Source organism: Triticum aestivum, chromosome 5A (genome assembly GCF_018294505.1).
Source record: "Triticum aestivum cultivar Chinese Spring chromosome 5A, IWGSC CS RefSeq v2.1, whole genome shotgun sequence".
Lineage (NCBI taxonomy): Eukaryota > Viridiplantae > Streptophyta > Magnoliopsida > Poales > Poaceae > Triticum > Triticum aestivum.
In genome coordinates this window covers 617643578-617671206 of record NC_057806.1, presented here as the reverse complement: position 1 = coordinate 617671206, position 27629 = coordinate 617643578, and the positions used below count along the sequence as shown (strand labels likewise).

At 45.2% G+C, this 27629-nt stretch overlaps 1 pseudogene; it reads left to right on the top strand.

Annotated features, from left to right (window-relative positions):
* LOC123101640 (uncharacterized) lies at positions 1-27629 on the top strand (annotated as a pseudogene).

The window sequence follows — 27629 nt, the reverse complement described above, 5'->3', positions numbered from 1 at the left end:
ATGTCGGCCTCCCGAGCCACGATCCCATGCCGGCGCCGCGCAAAGCGGACGCGGCCCCCTGGCGATCTCACACGGACCTGCCAACGAGATTGGGCGGACCTCGGGGATGGGTCGGCCGGCCTGATCGCTGAGCTCGCCCTCGCCAGCGACGTGACCGACGTCCGCTTCCGGGTCGTGTGCCGGCCGCGGCGGCTGTGCTAGCCGGACCCGCGCGCCGGCGGCCTGGACGGCCGCTTCCTCCCCCGCTAGTGGATCATGCTTGACAAGGCACCTGCCGCTGCCTGGGGCCATCGCCATCGCTTTCTCAATGTGTGTACTGGTGAGTGCGTCCGGGTGGACCTCCCAGAGCTCGTCTCGCAACCGCTGCTTGCGGTCAGCCCCGAGGGCCTACTGTTTCTGCTCTACGGGCCCACCCTGACCGCCCGCCTGCTCAACCTGCTCACGCGCCAGCTCACCATCCTTCCGCCAGTGACCGCACTCATGACACCAGAGTTGTATTTATCCAGGCGCTCCGCCTTCCAGACGGGACTTAAGGCGTACGGCGTTTGCCTTGTGGCAGACGCCTCCACGGTATCGGTGGCGATCAGCTTCTGTTGAGTAAATAGGTAATTTCTCGATTAAATTAATCCACGAGTAAATCACTAACATGGCATTGACACAAATAAACGCATACTGATATTCAGTCAATCTAGCACATACTACGCTAATTGCAGAAAGATCTACGTATAACACTAGCATGGCTAAAACAGAAAACAGTAGGAGCGGGATAAAAGAGTTATACCCTCCAGTAGGCCATGTAGAGGTCGTGGCGTTGGTGGCGGCAGCAGCATCCTCAGCGGCCTTCTTGTCGGCTTCAGCTTTCTCGGCGGCGGCACGTTCGGCGTCGGTGGACGTGATGATGATGAGGGCGACGCGGACGTAGAGGAAGTAGCGGATCGAAAGCGAGCAGTCGCGTAGTCGCTGCCCAAAAACCTATTCGTCCCTCACCCCGTACAGGAAGCAGAAGGGCGTGGTTTCGGAGACCTGCTCTCCCGTCGATCGTGTACGCGGCGGACGGGATGGAGTCACCGGCGGCAGCAGCAGCAAGGAAACGATGGTGGGCGTGCGCGTGGAGCAGATGTGATCTGTTCGTGGCGGCTAGGGTTAGGAGACACCGCACACTTATATAGGTGCAGCCGCGTGGAGAGATGTGGGCTCGACCCACGTCCGAGTCCGTGACAGCCCACGATACGACGTCTCAGATCATGGCCCAGCTGTCAGACAACTCTCCGTTTGTGACTGGCAAAAATAAGCGCGTAGGTGTGAGCTCGACTCGGCTCAATCCCGCAACCCGCGGCGCGGCGCGTCATGACGAGGCGAGGCGTGGCGTGGTGAGGCGGGAGGCGGAGGAGGAGTGCGCGAGGGCCACTTCTCTTCTCAAGCTCCAATAGCATGTAGAAGAGAAACCCTTATAAGGAGGTCCAACTCCTCTTCCACTTCCGGGGTGGGACTAAACTTCCCACTACATCTAGTGCCATATAACCCACATGGGCCCTTAGATATTTTTCAGAAATTGCAATATGGTCCTAGAGCCCATCTCAAATTTCAGCAATCCCCCACCAGATCTCGAGGGCCCATTGTGTCCTCTGTTCCAATTACTGTTTCCATATACCAGGATTTCAGTGAAGACCTGTTAAGGTTGAGCTTCACCTAAAGCAAGTAGCTACACTCCTTCATAACTGAACAATGGACTATGCCTTGAATTGTCAGTTTAGCGTAAAGAAGTTTCACCACATGTCTTACTAGTACTGGGCTGCCGAAGGCTGACCCCTCGGGTGGAGCATATAAGTCACACTCCTGGCCTATTCATGAGCTTAATAAAGATCATCCCAATCTCATAGACTGTGACCAGCAGTCGGGCTCACATAGGTGTGTTCCTCCAAAGATCGCTCTGTAGGATAGCATCTTGCTTACATAAGCTTTGGAGCGCATTAAGACAATAGTCATCCTACCATACAATATCGAGACTATTGCATCTCCAACGGAGTGGGTTAGTATAATTACTCTCCTCAGTTCACCACTGGCTTGTTTTCCCAGGTCCTACTTCACGGGATCTCCGATCACATAGGTTGGGTTACCACCATGGCAACTCATGTGGGTCTCATACCCATCTCCCTCGATGCATTATCTATCACAACACTTGATAGCCGTTTCGTAAAGGGATCTGCCAGATTCTTAGCCGTATGGACATAGTCCAACACTATCACTCCGGTTGTCCTTTTAACTCTTCACCTTGGTGTTTGTTGGACTTCATGTTGTCCTTTTAACTCTTCACCTTGGTGATGACAGTCTGATTGTCATAGTTCATAAGGACAGCCGGAACCGGTTTATCAACCAATGGCAAGTCCATCAAAAGATCTCGAAGCCATCTTGCTTCAACACCAGATGTGTCTAACATTGTTAACTCTGCTTCCATTATCGATCTCGTTAAGATCGTTTGCTTGCAAGACTTCCAGGAAACAGCACCACCTCCAAGAGTAAACATACACCCAGTTGTGGCCTTCATCTCATCAGCATCAGAGATCCAATTCGCATCACTATACCCTTCAAGTACCGACATAGTGAAGTTGAAAGTGCAACTATCCCTGGGTGGTTTTGGTAATTCCTAACAACATATAGCTCATTGAGCTAACATTATTCCAAGATTAATATTTCAGGAAAAGCTCAATGAATGGCATGGCATGGATGAGGAAAGTGGATCCCTCAAAATTCTAAGGACAAAAAGTTTGGCTCAAGCTTGAAGCTCAAGACTCTACATTTTATATTTTAGTGATCCAAGATCACATTGAGTCCATAGGAAAAGCCAATACTATCAAGGAGGGATGAGGTGTTGCTTAATGAGTTTCTTGCTCTTCAGTGCTTAGTGATATGCTCCAAAACCCTCAACTACCTTCCCACATCCACATATGACCTAAACCAAAAGTCGAACTCGGCCCCACCGATTATTTCTATCCGGCGCCACCGAGTTTCAAATGTCATAGCCACTGCCACAAACCCTAGGCAAATCGGTCTCACCGATAGGGATCTCGGTCTCACCGAGATGGGATTGCAATCTCTCTGTTTCCCTTCGTAACGTTTCGGTCTAACCAAAGTGAGCGATCGGTCCCACCGAGATTGCAATGTAAACTCTCTGTTTCCCTTTCGTAACATTTCGGTCTCACCGAAAAGAACGAACCGGTCCCACCGAGTTTACCTGACCAACTCTCTGGTTAGCTTATTACCAAAATCGGTCCCACTGAGTTTGTGTAATGGGTCACACCGAGATTATGTTATGCCCTAACCCTAACCATATCGGTCCTACCGAGTTGCATCTCAGTCCCACCGAAAATCCTAACGGTCACTAGGTTTGCTGAATCGGTCCGACCGAGTTTAACCATTCGGTCCCACCGAGTTTGGCAAATTGTGTGTAACGGTTAGATTTTGTGTGGAGGCTATATATACCCCTCCACCCACTCTTCATTCGTGGAGAGAGCCATCAGAAAATACCTACACTTCCAATACACATGTTCTGAGAGAGAACCACCTACACTTGTGTTGAGGTCAAGATATTCCATTCCTACCATATGAATCTTGATCTCTAGCCTTCCCCAAGTTGCTTTCCACTCAAATCTTCTTTCCACCAAATCCAAATCCTGTGAGAGAGAGTTGAGTGTTGGGTAGACTATCATTTGAAGCACAAGAGCAAGGAGTTCATCATCAACACACCATTTGTTACTTCTTGGAGAGTGGTGTCTCTTAGATTGGCTAGGTGTCACTTGAGAGCCTCCAACTAGATTGTGCAGTTGAACCAAGGATTTTGTAAGGGCAAGGAGATCGCCTACTTCGTGAAGATCTATCGCTAGTGAGGCAAGTCCTTCGTGGGCGACGACCGTGATGGAATAGACAAGGTTGCTTCTTCGTGGACCCTTCGTGGGTGGAGCCCTCCGTGGACTCGCGCGACCGTTACCCTCCGTGGGTTGAAGTCTCCATCAACGTGGATGTACGATAGCACCACCTATCGGAACCACGACAAAAACATCCGTGTCTCCAATAGCGTTTGAATCCTCCAAACCCTTCCCTTTACATTCTTGCAAGTTGTATGCTTTACTTTCCACTGCTCATATACTCTTTTGCATGCTTGCTTGAATTGTGTTGAGATTGCTTGACTTGTGTTAAGATAGCTAAAATCTGCCAAGAACTAAAATTGGGAAAAGGCTAGATTTTTAATTGGTCAAGTAGTCTAATCACCCCCCCCCCTCTGGACATACTTTCGATCCTACAAGTGGTATCAGAGCTTTGGTCTCCATTTGCTTTGATTTCCATAGCTTTTGGTGGTCATAGCCTTGGTTTTACAACCTAGGAGAGTATGGCATCTAGCGAGGGAAATTATCACCGTAGAGGTCCTTACTTTGATGGTACTAATTTTGCTAGTTGGAAGCATAAGATGAAAATGCATATTCTTGGACATAACCCCGCCGTTTGGGCTATTGTGTGTATTGGCTTGCAAGGTGAATTCTTTTATGGGAAAGAACCGAACCGTGAAGCTACCGCGGAAGAGTTGAAGATGCTGCAATACAACGCTCAAGCTTGTGATATCCTCTTCAACGGATTGTGCCCCGAAGAATTCAACAAAATCAGCCGTCTGGAGAATGCAAAGGAAATTTGGGATACTTTGATTGATATGCACGAAGGTACCGACTCCGTCAAGGAATCCAAATTGGATGTGCTTCAAAGTCAACTTGACAAGTTCAAAATGAAGGATGGTGAAGGTGTCACTGAAATGTACTCTAGGCTTGCTCTTATCACAAATGAGATTGCTGGCTTAGGGAGTGAAGAGATGACCGATCGATTCATCATCAAGAAGATCCTAAGAGCCTTGAATGAAAAATATGATACCGTGTGCACATTGATTCAAATGATGCCCAATTACAAAGATCTCAAGCCAACGGAAGTCATCGGAAGAATTGTTGCTCATGAGATGTCACTCAAGGATAAAGAGGAACTTCACAACAAATCAAGTGGTGCTTACAAAGCCTTATGTGAAGCCCCCACATCATCAAGTGAGAAACAAACCTTCAATGAAGAATTGAGCTTAATGGTGAAGAACTTCAACAAGTTCTACAAGAGTAGAAGCAAAGAGAGAAGTTCCAAGTCAAGGTCCTACAATGACAAAAGATCTTCTAGTCGAGAGCGAAACTGCTACAATTGTGGAAGGCCCAGACACTATTCCAATGAGTGTACGGCCCCCTACAAGAGAAGAGAAGATTCTCCCAAGAGAAAGAGTACAAGAGAATAATCACCATCTAGAGAAAGAAGGAGTAGAGATGATCGTTATGAACGAAGACCCTCACAGAGAAGCAAGGATTCGGAAAGAAAGGACAAGTCATTAAGGAGCTACACAAAACGAAGACATCAAGCTCATGTTGGTGAATGGGTATCCGGCTCCGACTCCGACAACCACTCCGAGAGAATGTTGGGGAACGTAGTAATTTCAAAAAAATTCCTACGCACACGCAAGATCATGGTGATGCAAAGCAACGAGAGGGAAGAGTGTTGTCTATGTGCCCTCGTAGACCGAAAGCGGAAGCATTAGCACAATGCGGTTGATGTAGTCGTACGTCTTCACGATCCGACCGATCAAGTACCAAATGCACGGCACCTCCGAGTTCAGCACACGTTCAACCCGATGACGTCCCTCGAACTCCGATCCAGCCGAGTGTTGAGGGAGAGTTTCGTCAGCACGACGGCGTGGTGATGATATTGATGTTCTACCGACGCAGGGCTTCGCCTAAGCACCGCTACAGTATTATCGAGGTGGACTATGGTGGAGGGGGGCACCGCACACGGCTAAAAGATCAACTTGATCAATTGTTGTGTCTATGGGGTGCCCCCTGCCCCCGTATATAAAGGAGTGGAGGAGGGGGAGGGCCGGCCCTCTCTATGGTGCGCCCTAGGGGAGTCCTACTCCCACCAGGAGTAGGATTCCCCCTTTCCTAGTAGAACTAGGAGCCCTTCCAAGTAGTAGGAGTAGGAGGGAAGGAAATGGAAGGGAAAAGGAGAAGGAAGGAAGGGGGCGCGCCCCCTCCCTAGTCCAATTCGGACCATCCTATGGGGAGGGGTGGGGCCACCCTTTGAGGCCTTTCTCTCCTTTCCCGTATGGCCCATTAAGGCCCAATACGAATTCCCGTAACTCCTCGGTACTCCCGAAAATACCCGAATCACTCGGAACCCTTCCGATGTCCGAATATAGTCGTCCAATATATCGATCTTTACGTCTAGACCATTTAGAGACTCCTCGTCATGTCCCCGAACTCATCCGGGACTCCGAACTCCTTCGGTACATCAAAACTCATAAACTCATAACATAACCGTCATCGAAACTTTAAGCGTGCGGACCCTACGGGTTCGAGAACTATGTAGACATGACCGAGACACGTCTCCGACCAATAACCAATAGCGGAACCTAGATGCTCATATTGGCTCCCACATATTCTACGAAGATCTTTATCGGTCAGACCGCATAACAACATACGTTGTTCCCTTTGTCATCGGTATGTTACTTGCCCGAGATTCGATTGTCGGTATCTTAATACCTAGTTCAATCTCGTTACTGGCAAGTCTATTTACTCGTTTCATAATACATCATCTCACAACTAACTCATTAGTTGCAATGCTTGCAAGGCTTATGTGATGTGCATTACCGAGAGGGCCCAGAGATACCTCTCCGACAATCGGAGTGACAAATCCTAATCTCGAAATACGCCAACCCAACATGTACCTTCGGAGACACCTGTAGAGCTCCTTTATAATCACCCAGTTACGTTGTGACGTTTGGTAGCACACAAAGTGTTCCTCTGGCAAACGGGAGTTGCATAATCTCATAGTCATAGGAACATGTATAAGTCATGAAGAAAGCAATAGCAACATACTAAACGATCGAGTGCTAAGCTAACGGAATGGGTCAAGTCAATCACATCATTCTCCTAATGATGTGATCCCATTAATAAAATGACAACTCATGTCTATGGCTAGGAAACTTAACCATCTTTGATCAACGAGCTAGTCAAGTAGAGGCATACTAGTGACATATTGTTTGTCTATGTATTCACACATGTATTATGTTTCTGATTAATACAATTCTAGCATGAATAATAAACATTTATCATGATATAAGGAAATAAATAATAACTTTATTATTGCCTCTAGGGCATATTTCCTTCAGTCTCCCACTTGCACTAGAGTCAATAATCTAGATCACATCGCCATGTGATTTAACATCAATAGTTCACATCACCATGTGATTAACGCCCATAGTTCACATCGTCATGTGACCAACACCCAAAGGGTTTACTAGAGTCAATAATCTAGTTCACATTGCTATGTGATTAACACCCAAAGAGTACTATGGTGTGATCATGTTTTGCTTGTGAGAGAAGTTTAGTCAATGGGTCTGCCATATTCAGATCCATTTTGCAAATTTCTATGTCAACAATGCTCTGCACGGAGCTACTCTAGCTAATTGCTCCCACTTTCAATATGTATCTAGATCGAGACTAAGAGTCATCCAGATTTGTGTCAAAACTTGCATCGACGTAACTCTTTACGACGAACTCTTTATCACCTCCATAATCGAGAAACATATCCTTATTCCACTAAGGATAACTTTGACCGATGTCCAGTGATCTACTCCATGATCACTATTGTACTCCCTTGCTTAACACAGTGTAGGGTATACAATAGATCTGGTACACAACATGGCATACTTTATAGAACCTATGGCTGAGGCATAGGGAATGACTTTCATTCTCTTTCTATCTTCTGCCGTGGTCGGGCTTTGAGTCTTACTCAATTTCACACCTTGTAACACAGGCAAGAACTCTTTCTTTGACTGTTCCATTTTGAACTACTTCAAAAAACTCGTCAAGGTATGTACTCATTGAAAAAACTTATCAAGCGTCTTGATCTATCTCTATAGATCTTGATGCTCAATATGTAAGTAGCTTCACCGAGGTCTTACTTTGAAAAAATCCTTTCAAACACTCCTTTATGCTTTGCATAGTAATTCTACTTTATTTCTGATCAACAATATGTCATTCACATATACTTATCAGAAATGTTGTAGTGCTCCCACTCACTTTCTTGTAAATACAGGCTTCACCGCAAGTCTGTATAAAACTATATGCTTTGATCAACTTATCAAAGCGTATATTCCAACTCCGAGATGCTTGCACCAGTCCATAGATGGATCGATGGAGCTTGCATATTTTGCTAGCACCTTTAGGATTGACAAAGCCTTCTGGTTGCATCATATACAACTCTTCTTTAATAAATCCATTAAGGAATGTAGTTTTGTTTATCCATTTGCCAGATTTCATAAAATGCGGCAATTGCTAACATGATTCGGACAGACTTAAGCATAGATACGAGTGAGAAACTCTCATTGTAGTCAACACCTTGAACTTGTCGAAAACCTTTTGCGACAATTCTAGCTTTGTAGATAGTAACACTACTATCAGCATCTGTCTTCCTCTTGAAGATCCATTTATTTTTTTATGGCTTGCCGATCATTGGGCAAGTCAACCAAAGTCCATATTTTGTTCTCATACACGGATCCTATCTCAGATTTCATGGCCTCAAACCATTTTGCGGAATCTGGGCTCATCATCGCTTCCTCATAGTTCGTAGGTTCGTCATGGTCAAGTAACATGACCTCCAGAACAGGATTGCCATACCACTCTGGTGTGGATCTCACTCTGGTTTACCTACGAGGTTCGGTAGTAAATTGATCCAAAGTTTCATGATCATTATCATTAACTTCCTCACTTATGGTGTAGGCATCACTGGAACTGATTTCTATGATGAACTACTTTCCAATTCGGAAGAAGGTACAATTACCTTATCAAGTTCTACTTTCCTCCCACTCACTTCTTTCGAGAGAAACCCCTTCTCCAGAAAGTTTCCATTCTTAGCAACGAATATCTTGCCTTTGGATCTGTGATAGAAGGTGTACCCAACAGTTTCCTTTGGGTATTCTATGAAGACATATTTCTCCGGTTTGGGTTTGAGCTTATCAGGATGAAAACTTTTCACATAAGCATCGCAACCCCAAACTTTAAGAAACGACAACTTTGGTTTCTTGCCAAACCATAGTTCATACGGTGTCGTCTCAACGGATTTAGATGGTGCCCTTTTTAACGTGAATGCAGCTGTCTCTAATGCATAACCCCAAAACTATAGTGGTAAATGAAGGAAATATGCCCTAGAGGCAATAATAAAGTTATTATTTATTTCCTTATTTCATGATAAATGTTTATTATTCATGCTAGAATTGTATTAACCGGAAACATAATACATGTCTGAATACATAGACAAACAGAGTGTCACTAGTATGCCTCTACTCGACTAGCTCGTTAATCAAAGATGGTTATGTTTCCTAACCATGGACAAAGAGTTGTTATTTGATTAACGAGGTCACATCATTAGTTGAATGATCTGATTGACATGACCCATTCCATTAGCTTAGCACCCGATCGTTTAGTATGTTGCTATTGCTTTTCTTCATGACTTATACATGTTCCTATAACTATGAGATTATGCAACTCCCGTTTGCCGGAGGAACACTTTGGGTGCTACCAAATGTCACAACGTAACTGGGTGATTATAAAGGAGCATTACAGGTGTCTCCAAAGGTAGATGTTGGGTTGGCGTATTTCGAGATTAGGATTTGTCACTCCGATTATCGGAGAGGTATCTCTGGGCCCTCTCGGTAATGCACATCACATAAGCCTTGCAAGCACTGCAACTAAGATGTTAGTTGTGAGATGATGTATTATGGAACAAGTAAAGAGACTTGCCAGTAACGAGATTGAACTAGGTATTGGATACTGACGATCGAATCTCGGGCAAGTAACATACCGATGACAAAGGGAACAACGTATGTTGTTATGCGGTCTGACCGATAAAGATCTTCGTAGAATATGTAGGAGCCAATATGGGCATCCAGGTCCCGCTATTGGTTATTGACCGGAGACATGTCTCGGTCATGTCTACATTGTTCTCGAACCCGTAGGGTCCGCACGCTTAAGGTTACGATGATAGTTATATTATGAGTTTATGCATTTTGATGTACCGAAGGTTGTTCGGAGTCCCGGATGTGATCAAGGACATGACGAGGAGTCTCGAAATGGTCGAGACGTAAAGATTGATATATTGGAAGCCTATGTTTGGACATCGGAAGTGTTTCGGGTGAAATCGGGATTTTACCGGGTTACCGGGAGGTTACGGGAACCCCCCGGGAGCCATATGGGCCTTCATGGGCCTTAGTGGAAAGGTGAAAGGGCTGCCCACAAGGGCTGCGCGCCTCCCCCCTTCCCCTAGTCCTATTAGGACTAGGGGAGGTGGCCGGCCACTCTTCTCCCTCTTTCCCACTTGGGGAATCCTAGTTGGAATAGGATTGGAGGGGAGTCCTACTCCCGGAAGGAGTAGGACTCCTCCTGCGCCTCTCTCTCTTGGCCAGCACCCCCTCCCCCCTTGGCTCCTTTATATACTGAGGTAGAGACACCCCAAAGACACACAAGTTGATCCACGTGATCCATTCCTTAGCCGTGTGCGGTGCCCCCTGCCACCATATACCTCGATAATACTGTAGCGGAGTTTAGGCGAAGCCCTGCTGCTGTAGTACATCAAGATCGTCACCACGCCGTCGTGCTGACGGAACTCTTCCCCGACACTTTGCTGGATCGGAGTCCGGGGATCGTCATCGGGCTGAACGTGTGCTCGAACTCGGAGGTGCCGTAGTTTCGGTGCTTGATCGGTTGGATCGTGAAGACGTACGACTACTTCCTCTATGTTGTGTGATCGCTTCCGCAGTCGGTCTGCGTTGGGTACGTAGACAACACTCTTCCCTCGTTGCTATGCATCACCATGATCTTGCGTGTGCGTAGGAAATTTTTGAAATTACTACGTTCCCCAACAGTAAATCGGTAAGAAACATCATAGATTGCACTATATCCAATAAAGTACGGTTATGACATTCGGACACACCATTATGCTGTGGTGTTCCAGGTGGCACGAATTTGTGAAACTATTCCACATTGCTTTAATTGAGGACCAAACTTGTAACTCAAATATATGTTTCCGTGATCAGATCGTAGAAAGTTTATTTTCTTGTCACGATGATTTTCCACTTCACTCTGAAAATCTTTGAACTTTTCAAATGTTTCAGACTTATGTTTCATCAAGTAGATATACCCATATCTGCTCAAATCATCTGTGAAGGTCAGAAAATAACGATACCCGCCGCGAGCCTTAACACTCATCGGATCGCATACATCAGTATGTATTATTTCCAATAAGTCAGTTGCTCGCTCCATTGTTCCGGAGAACAGAGTCTTAGTCATCTTGCCCATGAGGCATGGTTCGCAAGTATCAAGTGATTCATAATCAAGTGATTCCGAAAGCCCATCAGCATGGAGTTTCTTCATGCGCTTTACACCAATATGACCTAAACGGCAGTGCCACAAATAGGTTGCACTATCATTATTAACTTTGCATCTTTTGGTTTCAATATTATGAATATGTGTATCACTACGATCGAGATCCAACAAACCATTTTCATTGGGTGTATGACCATAGAAGGTTTTATTCATGTAAATAGAACAACAATTATTCTCTAACTTAAATGAATAATCGTATTGCAATAAACATGATCAAATCATATTCATGCTCAATGCAAACACCAAATAACACTTATTTAGGTTCAACACTAATCCCGAAAGTATAGGGAGTGTGCGATGATGATCATATCAACCTGGGAACCACTTCCAACACACATCGTCACTTCACCCTTAACTAGTCTCTGTCATTCTGCAACTCCCGTTTCGAGTTACTAATCATAGTAACTGAACCAGTATCAAATACCGAGGGGTTGCTATAAACACTAGTAAAGTACACATCAATATGTATATCAAATATACCTTTGTTTATTTTGCCATCCTTCTTATCCGCCAAATACTTGGGGTAGTTCCGCTTCCAGTGACCAGTCCTTTTGCAGTAGAAGCACTTAGTGTCAGGCTTAGGTCCATACTTGGGTTTCTTCACTTGAGCAGCAACTTGCTTGCCGTTCTTCTTAAAGTTCCCCTTCTTCCCTTTGCCCTTTTCTTAAAACTAGTGGTCTTGTTAACCATCAACACTTGATGTTTTTCTTGATTTCTACCTTCGTCGATTTCAGCATCACGAAGAGCTTGGGAATCGTTTCCGTTATCCCTTGCATATTATAGTTCATCACGAAGTTCTACTAACTTGGTGATGGTGACTAGAGAATTCTGTCAATCACTATTTTATCTGTAAGATTAATTCCCACTTGATTCAAGCGATTGTAGTACCCAGACAATCTGAGCACATGCTCACTTCTTGAGCTATTCTCCTCCATCTTTTAGCTATAGAACTTGTTGGAGACTTCATATCTCCCAACTCGGGTATTTGCTTAAAATATTAACTTCAACTCCTGGAACATCTCATATGGTCCATGACGTTCAAAACGTCTTTGAAGTCCCGATTCTAAGCCGTTCAAGCATGGTGCACTAAACTATCAAGTAGTCATCATATTTAGCTAGCCAAACGTTCATAGCGTCTGCATCTGCTCCTGCAATAGGTCTGTCACCTAGCGGTGCATCAAGGACATAATTCTTCTGTGCAGCAATGAGGATAAACCTCATATCACGGATCCAATCCGCATCATAGCTACTAACATTTTTCAACTTAGTTTTCTCTAGGAACATATCAAAAATAAAACAGGGGAACTAAACATGAGCTATTGATCTACAACATAGATATGCTAATACTACCAGGACTAAGTTCATGATAAATTTAAGTTCAATTAATCATATTACTTAAGAACTCCCACTTAGATAGACATCCCTCTAATCTTCTAAGTGATCACGTGATCCATATCAACTAAACCATGTCCGATCATCACGTGAAATGGAGTAGTTTCAATGGTGAACATCACTATGTTGATCATATCTACTATATGATTCACGCTCGACCTTTCGGTCTCAGTGTTCCGAGGCCATATCTGCATATGCTAGGCTCGTCAAGTTTAACCTGAGTATTTTGCGTGTGCAAAAACTGGCTTGCACCCGTTGTAGATGGACGTAGAGCTTATCACACCCGATCATCACGTGGTGTCTGGGCACGACGAACTTTGGCAACGGTGCATACTCAGGGAGAACACTTTTACCTTGAAATTTAGTGAGAGATCATCTTATAAAGCTACCGTCGAACTAAGCAAAATAAGATGTATAAAAGATAAACATCACATGCAATCATAATATGTGACATGATATGGCCATCATCATCTTGTGCCTTTGATCTCCATCTCCAAAGCATCGTCATGATCTCCATCGTCACCGGCATGACACCATGATCTCCATCATCTTGATCTATATCAATGTGTCGTCACATGGTCGTCTCGCCAACAATTGCTCTTGCAACTATTGCTATCGCACAGCGATAAAGTAAAGCAATTATTTGGCGCTTGCATCTTATGCAATAGAGAAACAACCATAAGGCTTTTGCCAGTTGCCGATAACTTCAACAAAACATGATCATCTCATACAACAACTTATATCTCATCACGTCTTGACCATATCACATCACAACATGCCCTGCAAAAACAAGTTAGACGTCCTCTACTTTGTTGTTGCAAGTTTTACGTGGCTGCTACTGGGCTTAGCAAGAACCGTTCTTACCTACGCATCAAAACCACAACGATAGTTTGTCAAGTTGGTGCTGTTTAACCTTCACAAGGACTGGGCGTAGCCACACTCGGGTCAACTAAAGTTGGAGAAACTGACACCCGCTAGTCACCTGTGTGCATAGCACGACGGTAAAACCAGTCTCGCGTAAGCGTACGCGTAATGTCGGTCCGGGCCGCTTCATCCAACAATACCGCCGAACCAAAGTATGACATCCTGGTTAGCAGTGTGACTTATATCGCCCACAACTCACTTGTGTTCTACTCGTGCATATGACATCTATGCATAAAACTGGCTCGGATGCCACTGTTGGGGAATGTAGTAATTTCAAAAAATTTCCTACGTACACGCAAGATCATGGTGATGCAAAGCAACGAGAGGGGAGAGTGTTGTCTACGTACCCTCATAGACCGAAAGCGAAAGCGTTAGCACAACGCGGTTGATGTAGTCGTACGTCTTCACGATCCGACCGATCAAGTACCGAACGCACGACACCTCCGAGTTCAGCACACGTTCAACCCGATGACGTCCCTCGAACTCCTCTCCAGCCGAGTGTTGAGGGAGAGTTTTGTCAGCACGATGGCGTGGTGACGATATTGATGTTCTACCGACGCAGGGCTTCGCCTAAGCACCGCTACAGTATTATCGAGGTGGACTATGGTGGAGGGGGGCACCGCACACGGCTAAAAGATCAACTTGATCAATTGTTGTGTCTATGGGGTGCCCTCTGCCCCCGTATATAAAGGAGTGGAGGAGGGGGAGGGCCGGCCCTCTCTATGGTGCGCCCTAGGGGAGTCCTACTCCCACCGGGAGTAGGATTCCCCCTTTCCTAGTAGAACTAGGAGCCCTTCCAAGTAGTAGGAGTAGGAGGGAAGGAAAGGGAAGGGAAAAGGAGAAGGAAGGAAGAGGGCGCCCCCCCTCCCTAGTCCAATTCGGACCATCCTATGGGGAGGGGTGCGGCCACCCTTTGAGGCCTTTCTCTCCTTTCCCGTATGGCCCATTAAGGCCCAATACGAATTCCCGTAACTCCCCGGTACTCCCGAAAATACCCGAATCACTCGGAACCCTTCCGATGTCCGAATGTAGTCATCCAATATATCGATCTTTACGTCTCGACCATTTAGAGACTCCTCGTCATGTCCCCAAACTCATCCAGGACTCCAAACTCCTTCGGTACATCAAAACTCATAAACTCATAATATAACCGTCATCGAAACTTTAAGCGTTCGGACCCTACGGGTTCGAGAACTATGTAGACATGACCGAGACACGTCTCCGGCCAATAACCAATAGCGGAACCTAGATGCTCATATTGGCTCCCACATATTCTATGAAGATCTTTATCGGTCAGACCGCATAACAACATACGTTGTTCCCTTTGTCATCGGTATGTTACTTGCCCGAGATTCGATCGTCGGTATCTTAATACCTAGTTCAATCTCGTTACTGGCAAGTCTATTTACTCGTTTCATAATACATCATCTCACAACTAACTCATTAGTTGCAATGCTTGCAAGGCTTATGTGATGTGCATTACCGAGAGGGCCCAGAGATACCTCTCCGACAATCGGAGTGACAAATCCTAATCTCGAAATACGCCAACCCAACATGTACCTTCGGAGACACCTGTAGAGCTCCTTTATAATCACCCAGTTACGTTGTGACGTTTGGTAGCACACAAAGTGTTCCTCTGGCAAACGGGAGTTGCATAATCTCATAGTCATAGGAACATGTATAAGTCATGAAGAAAGCAATAGCAACATACTAAATGATCGAGTGCTAAGCTAACGGAATGGGTCAAGTCAATCACATCATTCTCCTAATGATGTGATCCCGTTAATCAAATGACAACTCATGTCTATGGCTAGGAAACTTAACCATCTTTGATCAACGAGCTAGTCAAGTAGAGGCATACTAGTGACATACTGTTTGTCTATGTATTCACACATGTATTATGTTTCCGGTTAATACAATTCTAGCATGAATAATAAACATTTATAATGATATAAGGAAATAAAATAATAACTTTATTATTGCCTCTAGGGCATATTTCCTTCAGAGAAGCTATCACTCCGACTCCGAATATAATCAAGATGAAGGTGTTGCCGGTCTAGCACTTGTGACAACCAACTCCTACGATATATTTGACTCACCAAATGAAGGAGTTGGAACGTGCTTCATGGCTAAAGGCCCAAAGGTATCACACCCCGAGTATGTTGATTTCAATAGTGATGAAGATGACTTGTTAGGTGATGATGATTTACTTGTTGACAACTCTAGTGATGAATACTATGATGAAACGTCAATTAATCATGCTAATCAAGATAAAACGAATGACAATGATAAGGATAAGATTGAGTCTCTAACTAAAGAACTAAACACTCTTAAGTTAGATCATGAAATTATCTTAGGAGATCATCGAGAACTTTTAAGGACTAATGAGAAATTACACTTTGAAAAGCTCAACCTTGAGCAAGAGCATGAGTTCTTAAAAGCAATCAATGATGATCTTCGTAAGAAAAGTTCTTCTTACATTGCCAAGCGTTTACTCTTATCCACTTACATGCCTCAAGTCAAGTCTAGTAACAAGAACAAGAATGATTCTTCCTCTAGTAGTAACAATAATCATGCTAAATCCAATATTGTTGCTTCTAGTAGTTCTCTTGATTCCACTAATGATTCTCTTAGCCAAGTTACACTTGAGCAAGAAAATAGCTTATTGAAGGGAATTATAGAGAAAGGTGTTTACAAGAGCCTTCCCGGAAGTAAGCAATTCGAGGAAATTGTACGCAAGCAAGGAAGGCATCGTAAGAATCAAGGTGTTGGTTTTGAACGAAAGTTCAATGCCAATGGAGTTGAGTGGGAAGAAGATCAATACCCCAAGACGAAGTTTGTTCCTCAACAAGAGAAGTATGATCCTACTTCTTTCAAAGGGACACAAGCTCAAGATGATCTTCCACCACAAGACCACAAGCAAAAAGGCAAGGACAAGCTTCAAGAGGAAATTGATGCATTTGAAGAAGCTCCTAAGGCCTTGGTCGAGTGGGTTCCCAAGACTACTTCAAGTTCCACTTCATCAAGTACAACTACAACTCTGAGGATTCCCATCAAGATGGTGTGGATCCCTAAGAAGAAGAACTAGAGAGTTCTTGAGGGTGACTCCGCCAACATACTTCATTCTTATCATCTTGGCAAGAACAAGTGCAATCAACTTCCACATATTGCACTAGTTCAAGGAGTCACAAACCCTATTGTTGGTAAGACAAGGGACAAGGTAACCTAAAAGCTTTCATAGACATCATCTTGTGTGTGCATCACTTTATGTCTATGGATATTCTTGTTTGTTCCTTGTGGGACTAACCTGTGTAGGTATTGAAAGTGCAACTCACTCCAATGGATAGCTCCAAATGATCTACATCAACATTGAGCATCCACATCGTCAACATCTACATGAAGTCATCATCGACAAAACCCAAGGTTAGTTCATCCCTCTTAGGGGGGATATCACATCTAGGGGGAGCTTTACTCTAAGAATTGAGCTAAAGTAACTCTAATGGTGTGAACACAACAATGCTTTATGTAAAAGTGGTAACCCCACTTATGCTTAAATGATGAGTATGACCTATGATCAAATGTTCTCATTTGACTCCTAAGTCAATATACTCATATATAGATGACCTAGTCATCGCCAATTGTTTGATAGATGCTAGGATTGGTTGTGCATGCTTTGCCACATATTTCATTTGTCATTTTATTGTGTGAGAATGTTGGTTGCATATTTCACTCATTCGAGGACGTCCACTTGTTGTTTTGATTGGTTGGTTTCTTTTTCTTTAGCCAAATGGATGGACAAGAATGCCTAAGAACCTTCTCTAGCTATCTATGCTTTTCTCGTCTCAAACTCTATTCATGCTACATCACAAAATTTGATCAAGTCAGATTTGAACCACTCTGTGTGAGGAGCACTCGGAGTCCCCGATTCGTCATAGACTTAAACTTCCAAAACTTCTTTGTGTGTTTCAGTCTGACCGATTCCTCCATTTCGGTCATACCGAGATCACTAAGTCGATCTAGGTTTTCAATCTCGGTGCAACCGATTTGAACTTTTAGGTCACACCGAGTTTCTGTAACTGTCAACAGTTATGCATCTCGGTGCCACCGAGTTGTTCCACTTGGTCACACCGATAGGGTCGGGCTATATATACTCATGGGCAAAATTTTGGAAATTTCTTCGAAACACTTCGCCCGCGCATAGCTCGCTCTGCCTCCTGGGTCTCCGGATCATCCTCCTCGTCGCCAGCCACCTCCTGTCGCTGGTCTCCGCCGCCGTCAACGGAATTCTTCGCCGCCGTTGCCGCCGTAGCGAGTTCATCGCCGAACTAGGGTATGGACTCGATCACAGTGCTATCCCCATCCGATTCCTAGCACATTGTGTTCATTATGAATCTTGCCACGATTGAAGCGCTTCTATCCAGTCAAAACACTCCGTATATTAGAATTGAATCGAAAATTTAGGGTTAGGTTTCCGCCGAAACCATCTCGGACCCACCGGGTTGCAGAACTCGGTTCCACCGATTCGGCCAAGGCCATTGCACATGTGGTTCTCGGTCTGACCGAGAATTGCAAATGGTGTGACCGAGTTCAGGACTTTGTGAAACCCTAGCAGTCTCGGTGCCATCGAACTGTGACTCGGTCTGACCGAGTTCACTAGTTTTGGTTCCGACAGCTGCTTCGGTATCACCGAGTTTGCAAATCGGTTGATCCGAAATGCTTTCTGTGGAAAACTAAAACTAAGTTTTTGACTCATTCTTTTGCAAAAATCTCTGTATTTTGTGATGCTCATCCACTCTATCTCATCTACAATCTATTCACAGGGTCTGCAGTTAGTGTTTGCAACATGTCTGACTAGAGTGACAGCAGAACAACTCAGAGGAGCAGGTACACATGAGTGAGGGCACTAGTCCCTCTAGCAGCTCAGATGAGGTTAGCAGAAGCACCCCAAGCAACTTGCCAAAGGCTGCCACTAGAGCAAGCAAGAAAAGAACTTCAGAATCTGAGGATGAAGATTATGTGGCAGAGGAAGAGGAAGCCACATTAAAGAAGAAGGTGCTCAAAAAGGAATATGGTTCAGCTGCAGCCACAAAGCCAGGTCTGAAGACCAAAAGGACAGCAGGAAGACAGCCAATGTACAAAGCCAGGGCATCCTCTCAGAAACCCTCCAAGTCAACTATAGGAGATGAGGCTGCAAAAGAGAAGAAGGAAAGAAAGAGGGGCAGATGGTGCAAGAAGGTTGATCCAATGGCTGAATTTGAGAAGCACTCTTTTGAGGAAGAAGAAGAAGAGGAAGAGGTTGCTGCACCAGCACCTAAGGCCCAGAAGCTGATGGGTGATGCTATAAAGTCAGGGGCTACTTCATCAAAACCCAAAGTAGCACCCAAAGCTGCCTCCAAGCCCAAGAGTGCACCTAAGAGGAATACCAGGAACATATCTGCTGCTGAGAAGAACAAGGCCCCAGTGCCTAAAGTTGCTACTGATGAAGATGATGAAGGACAAGTCCTAAGGAAGCTCAAACCCAAGATTCCAGACCACAATGATGCTCATCCTGTGGCTGAGAACATGAAGATCAGGAGAGACTCAGGGCTGAGGAAATGGAGAGAGACAGATCCATATGCCACTAGGAGAAGAACTGCTGTTGATTACAGGTTCCACACAAAGGAACAGCAAGATTTCTATGAGACAGTGCTGCTGGACAAGAAACCCATAGTGTGTGATATGAGGTGGGTCGACTGGACCTACATGAAGGAAAATGAGGAACACTATCCTGGAGTGTATGACAACTTCAGTGCTTGTGAAGTTGTAGACTTTGTTGGGAAGAAGCTCACGAAGTGGAATGAGGAGCTCATAATGCAATTCTACTCCACAACACATTTCTATCCAGATGGCAGGATAGTTTGGATGTCTGAAGGTACGAGATACCAATCAACTATTGAGGAATGGGCTCAGTTGATCAATGCCCTAGAAGAGCAGGAAGATGACTTGGATGTTTATGCCAAGAAGAAGATGGATCACAATTCTATGTCAAACATGTACAAGGAGATTCCAGACAAAGCTCTTGAGACTTTCATGTTTGGGTCAGTCCATTTTCTTCTGTCAGGGCTGCCTACAATCAACTGGATCCTAAGGCACACTCTTTTTCCCAAGTCAGGTGACCACAACATGATCAGAGGGCATGCAATTAACTTGCTACACATATTTGATGTGCCACAGAAGTTCAAGGTCATGAGCCTTATAGTTGAGACTATCAAGAGGACAGCAGCTGACCAGAAGAGAAGTTGTGGATATGCCCCACAAATTCAGGAGTTGATTAACTCAAAGATGGGCACAGGCACATACTTATTGGATAAGGAACACTTGCCTATCTATCCTGACTTTGAGGACAATCAAGTTATGATGAATGAGAATGAACCATCATCAGTACAAGCTCAAGCAAAGAAGGAGAAGGCAAAGATGGAGAAGGCTGCCAAGATGCCAACTCAAGAGGAGGCATCTGAGTACTTTTTGAAGAGCAAGCAGGACCAACTTGGTTATTTGATAGGATCAACTCTGAGGATTGAGAAGGGGTTGGCCACCCTAACTCGAAACCAGGAGAGCTTGAAAAGAATCATGGAACAAAAATTCTATGATTTAGATGTCAAAGTAACTGAGATTCAGTCTATTGTGGAGCAGCTACAGGATGGCATGCGGGAGAGGAAGGGCAGGACAACTACTGATGCTTTTGCCAGAGTGCCTAGAGCTCAGAGATCATCTGCAGTGCCAGTTTCTGACACCAAAGCCACTACATCTGCACCAGCTACAGCTTCAGTGCCACCAGCTCCAGCACCTACCACAGCAGCTCCATCTACATCAACAGAAGCCTTCATTCTTGGCGTTATCCGGACTCCACCACCTGAAGACCAAGCCTGAGAGTCGTTTTAGTGCTATGCATTTTCTATGAACTTTTTGGTAACTTGTTGCCAAAGGGGGAGAAAAATGTATAGATCATAGGCTTCGAGAGAGAGAGTTTGCTTTTGTTCTCTCTTGTCTTCTTGGTTGAACTTTGTTTGCTTTTGATTGCTTGAGATACTATGCTTATTTGTGAGACACTGATGATCATGTGGTTGATCATAAGCTACACTTATGCTTGTTAGAGGATATTATCTTACTTATCCTTATATGATCATTCACTTTTCTTGGTGATGAGTGCATGTATTTAATTCTTATCATTTTGAGCGCTCCACCAAGATGTATGTGACATGGAAGAGTAACCCATGATCCTAACTCATTGTGCATTTGCAGTCCAAAGCAAATAATAAGATATGCACAAATTTAGGGGGAGCTCTTGCTTTTCACATACTTCTCAAAGCGACAATATCTTTCACTCTTATTATCATTTGTCGAAGCTTTGATCTATATGTTGTCATCAATTACCAAAAAGGGGGAAATTGAAAGTGCAACTATCCCTGGGTGGTTTTGGTAATTCCTAACAACATATAGCTCATTGAGCTAACATTATTCCAAGATTAATATTTTAGGAAAAGCTCAATGAATGGCATGGCATGGATGAGGAAAGTGGATCCCTCAAAATTCTAAGGACAAAAAGTTTGGCTCAAGCTTGAAGCTCAAGACTCTACATTTTATATTTTAGTGATCCAAGATCACATTGAGTCCATAGGAAAAGCCAATACTATCAAGGAGGGATGAGGTGTTGCTTAATGAGTTTCTTGCTCTTCAGTGCTTAGTGATATGCTCCAAAACCCTCAACTACCTTCCCACATCCACATATGACCTAAACCAAAAGTCAAACTCGGCCCCACCGATTCTTTCTATCCGGCGCCACCGAGTTTCAAATGTCATAGCCACTGCCACAAACCCTAGGCAAATCGGTCTCATCGATAGGGATCTCGGTCTCACCGAGATGGGATTGCAATCTCTCTGTTTCCCTTCATAACGTTTCGGTCTAACCGAAGTGAGCGATCGGTCCCACCGAGATTGCAATGTAAACTCTCTGTTTCCCTTTCGTAACATTTCAGTCTCACCGAAAAGAGCGAACCGGTCCCACCGAGTTTACCTGACCAACTCTCTGGTTAGCTTATTACCAAAATCGGTCCCACCGAGTTTGTGTAATTGGTCACACCGAGATTACGTTATGCCCTAACCCTAACCATATCGGTCCTACCGAGTTGCATCTCAGTCCCACCGAAAATCCTAACGGTCACTAGGTTTGTTGAATCGGTCCGACCGAGTTTAACCATTCGGTCCCACCGAGTTTGGCAAATTGTGTGTAATGGTTAGATTTTGTGTGGAGGCTATATATACCCCTCCACCCACTCTTCATTCGTGGAGAGAGCCATCAGAACATACCTACACTTCCAATACACATGATCTGAGAGAGAACCACCTACACTTGTGTTGAGGTCAAGATATTCCATTCCTACCATATGAATCTTGATCTCTAGCCTTCCCCAAGTTGCTTTCCACTCAAATCTTCTTTCCACCAAATCCAAATCCTATGAGAGAGAGTTGAGTGTTGGGGAGACTATCATTTGAAGCACAAGAGCAAGGAGTTCATCATCAACACACCATTTGTTACTTCTTGGAGAGTGGTGTCTCCTAGATTGTCTAGGTGTCACTTGGGAGCCTCCGACAAGATTGTGGAGTTGAACCAAGGAGTTTGTAAGGGCAAGGAGATTGCCTACTTTGTGAAGATCTACCGCTAGTGAGGCAAGTCCTTCGTGGGCGACGGCCGTGATGGAATAGACAAGGTTGCTTCTTCGTGGACCCTTCGTGGGTGGAGCCCTCCGTGGAGTCGCGCGACTGTTAACCTCCGTGGGTTGAAGTCTCCATCAACGTTGATGTACGATAGCACCACCTATCGGAACCACGACAAAAACATCCGTGTCTCCAATAGCGTTTGAATCCTCCAAACCCTTCCCTTTACATTCTTGCAAGTTGCATGCTTTACTTTCCGCTGCTCATATACTCTTTTGCATGCTTGCTTGAATTGTGTGGAGATTTCTTGACTTGTGCTAAGATAGCTAAAATCTGCCAAGAACTAAAATTGGGAAAAGGCTAGATTTTTAATTGGTCAAGTAGTCTAACTCACCCCCCCCCTCTAGACATACTTTCGATCCTACAGAAGTCCATAGTTCATAGTACCTTTCAGATAGCGCATAACTCTCTCAACAGCATGCCAATGTACATCAGCCGGTTTGGAAACAAACCGGCTCAGTTTGGTCACGGCAAACGCGATGTCAGGCCTCATTGCGCTCACTAGGTACAATAGTGAACCAATAATTTGAGAGTATCTCAATTGATCTTTAGCCATGCCTTTGGACTTTCGAATCAACACGCTAGGATCATATGGTGTTTGAGATGCTGTGCAGTCCGAATATCCAAAACGACTCAACACCTTCTCAACAAAGTGGGATTGCAGCAGTGTAATCCCACCCTCATTATCTCTCAGTAGCTTGATGTTCAAGATAACATCAGCCACACCAAGGTCTTTCATCTCAAAGTTCTGAGATAGAAATGATTTGACCTCCTCAATGAATTTGAGGTTTGTTCCGAATATCGGTATGTCATCGACATACAAGCACAGTATAACTCCTTCGCCCCCATCATGGCGATAGTATACACATTTGTCAGCCTCATTAACAACGAAACCAACAGATGTCAGAGTTGTATTAAACTTATCATGCCATTGCTTAGGTGCTTGTTTCAGGCCATATAAAGATTATCAACCTACACACCTTTCTTTCCTGACCATCTATCACAAAGCCATCAGGCTGTTGCATGTAGATTTCCTTCTTTAGCTCTCCATTTAGAAAAGTTGTCTTAACATCCATCTGATGGACGGGAAGACCATGCGAGGCCGCCAACGAGAGTAATACTCGAATGGTCATCAGTCTAGCCACAGGTGAATAAGTATCGAAGAAATCTTCCTCTTCTTTCTGGTCATAGCCCTTGGCCACAAGCCTAGCCTTATACTTTTCAATCGTAACATCGGGCCTAAGCTTCTTTTTGAACACCCACTTACATCCCAGTGGTTTGCAACCATAGGGACGGTCAGTGATCTCCCATGTCCCGTTAGCCATGATTGAATCCATCTCGCTACGGACCGCATCCTTCTAGTAGTCAGCTTCTGGAGAGGCATACGCTTCTGAAATAGAAGTGGGAGTATCATCCATGAGGTACACGAAGAAATCATCACCAAAGGTCTTTGCAGTCCTTTGTCTCTTGCCCCTACCAAGGGTTTCCTCGTCATCCTCCTCAGGATTTTCATCATGTGTTTGTTCATAATATTCCATAGGGATGGCAGGTTCAGGAGTCTCCTCAGATTCCTGTCTAGAAGTGCTTTGCATATCTCTCATAGGAAAAATATCCTCAAAGAATGTAGCATCCTTAGACTCCATAATTGTACCGACCTTCTGGTCAGGTACCTCAGATTTCACTACTAGAAATCTATAGCCAACGCTGTTCTTAGCGTAGCCCAAATTAACGCAGTCCACAGTCTTTGGTCCAAGCTTACGCTTTTTGGGGATCGGCACATTGACTTTCGCCAAACAGCCCCAAGTACGCAAGTACGAGAGTGTTGTCCTCCTCTTTGTCTATTTCTCATAGGGAGTGATCTCATTATCCTTTGTCGGAACTTTATTCAGGACATGACATGCCGTCAATATAGCCTCCCCCCACCATGCCTTGGATAAACCCGATGTATCTAACATGGCGTTAACCAAATCAGTTAGAGTACGGTTTTTCCGCTCGGCAACCCCGTTTGACTGGGGTGAATAGGGAGGCGTCCTCTCATGAATAATGTCGTGTTCCGAACAGAAGGAATCAAACTCACTCGAGAAGTACTCTCCACCATGATCTGACCGGACTCATTTAATTTTCTTTTCAAGTTGATTCTCAACTTCTGCCTTATAGATTTTAAAGTAGTGTAGAGCCTCATCTTTAGTATTTAACAGATACACATAGCAATATCTAGTGGAATCATCTATCAATGTCATGAAGTATTTCTTTCCACCTTTAGTCAACACACCATTCATCTCACAAAGATCAGAATGTATGAGTTCTAATGGTGCCAAGTGTCTCTCCTCCGCGGCCTTGTGAGGCTTGCGAGGTTTCTTAGCTTGCACACACGAAAGGCACTTAGAACCTTTGGCTAAACTGAAACTCGGGATTAAATCCACCTTGGCTAGCCGCGTCATAACACCGAAACTAATGTGACAAAGACGTGAATGCCAAACTTCAGATTCATTAACATTTGAATGAATATGGTTCACGACTTTATTACAAAAATCTGCGAGGGAAAGGTGGAACATCCCTCCGCTCTCATAACCTTTTCCAACAAAGAGTCCATATTTCGTAACAACTAATTTGTTAGACTCGAAAACCAACTTAAACCCTTCTCTACATAGAAGGGAGCCACTAACGAGGTTCTTCTTGATGGCGGGGACATGCTGCACGTTCTTCAGCTGCATAATCCTTCCCGAAGTAAACTTCAGATCGACCGTGCCAACACCATGAACAGAAGCACTCGCGCCATTCCCCACCAATACGGACCCGTGACCTATGACCTGGTAAGAAGTGAATAATGAAATGTCAGCACACACATGAACACCTGCACCTGTGTCCACCCACCAATCGTTGGGTTGAAACACTAAAAAAACAGTAAATAAATTACCGTACCCAGATGCACCATTCTCATTGTTGCCCACAATCATGTTGACAGACTTGGAGTCCTGTCCTGGCTTCTTGTACTTGTTTGGGCACTTGTTGGCCCAATGTTCAACCGAACCACAAGTAAAGCAGCCCTCATCCTTCTTGCTCTTCTTGAAGGTCTTCTTACCCTTCTTCTTAAAGTGGTATTCTGTTGGACACCGTTCTTTCCCTTGGGCTTGTGGGAGTTATCGTTCCTCTGGTTCACCATGTTGGCGACAGAAGTCCCTTCGGCCCCTTTTCCATGCGAGTCTTTTGCCCTCGAATTCTGCTCAACACTCAGATGGCCAATGGCATCCTCCACAGAGAATTCACGCCTCTAATGTTTTAGAGTGGTGGCAAAGTTCCTCCAGGAATTAGGGAGCTTAGCGACTATGCAGCCCGCGACAAACTTGCCCGGTAACTCGCACTTAAGAAGCTCAAACTCCTTAACAATGCATATTATCTCATGAGCCTGCTCCAATACAGGACAGTTTTCAACCATCTTGTAATCGTGGAACTGCTCTATAATATACATCTCACTTCCAGCATCGGCAGCCCCGAACTTAGATTCGAGCGCCTCCCACAAGTCCTTGGCGACATGCACATGCAAGTATGCGTCGACCAGTTTATCTCCGATTACGCTGAGAACTACTCCGAGGAACACAACGGTGGCCTCCTTGAATGCCTTCTCCTGTTCAGGAGCAATCGTTCCCGTGGAGACACCGGTGACCCAGAACACATTCATAGCCGTGAGCCATAAAGTGATCTTAGTCTGCCAACGCTTAAAATACGTACCGGTAAACTTATCCGGTTTCAGTGCAGCGACAAAGCTACTTACCGAAAAATTCCTACACATAATAGGTTTTTGGATTGTTGAGTAAATAGGTAATTTCTCGATTAAATTAATCCACGAGTAAATCACTAACATGGCATTGACACAAATAAACGCATACTGATATTCAGTCAATCTAGCACATACTACGCTAATTGCAGAAAGATCTACGTATAACGCTAGCATGGCTAAAACAGAGAACAGTAGGAGCGGGATAAACGAGTTATACCCTCCAGTAGGACATGCAGAGGCCGCGACGTTGGTGGCGACAGCAGCATCCTCAGCGGCCTTCTTGTCAGCTTCAGCTTTCTCGGCGGCGGCACGTTCGGCGTCGGTGGACATGATGATGATGAGGGCGACGCGGACGTAGAGGAAGTAGCGGATCGGAAGCGAGCAGTCGCGTAGTCGCTGCCCAAAAACCTATTCGTCCCTCACCCCGTACAGGAACCAGAAGGGTGTGATTTCGGAGACCTGCTCTCCCGTCGACCGTGTACATGGCGGACGGGATGGAGTCACCGGTGGCGGCAGCAGCAAGGGAACGACGGTGGGCGTGCGCGTGGAGCAGATGTGATCTATTCATGGCGGCTAGGGTTAGGAAACACCGCACACTTATATAGGCGCAGCCGCGTGGAGAGACATGGGCTCGACCCACGTCCGAGTCCGTGACAGCCCACGATCAGTGACTGGCAAAACTAAGCGCGTAGGTGTGAGCTCGGCTCGGCTCAATCCCGCAACGCGCGTTGCGCGGCGCGGCGGGCGGCGGAGGAGGAGTGCGCGAGGGCCTCTTCTCTTCTCAAGCTCCAGTAGCATATAGAAGAGAAACCCTTATAAGGAGGTCCAACTCCTCTTTCACTTCCGGGGTGGGACTAAACTTCCCACTACACCTAGTGCCATATAACCCACATAGGCCCTTAGAGATTTTTCAGAAATTGCAATATGGGCCTAGAGCCCGTCTCAAATTTCAGCAGCTTCTGCGATCCCATGGTGCTCGCCGTCGCCATGCCCGGCGACGAGAGCTGGACTTTCGTCGACGGTGGGTGCATGTATTCGACTCTGCCCTTCGCGGGCCGCTTCTACTGTGCCACTCACAGGGGCGTCATGTGCTGACTACTAAGCATGGGCTCAGAGCCGCCACAACTCGAGTTGGTCGCTGACCGAAGCGAGTCGTTCTACTTCTCCCAAATGGATAGCCTTCACTTCACCTGGTGAACAACGGCGGGGAGCTGATGCTGGTGCACCGGGTGCTACGACGCACGGACGACGAGTTTCACAGGGAGTAG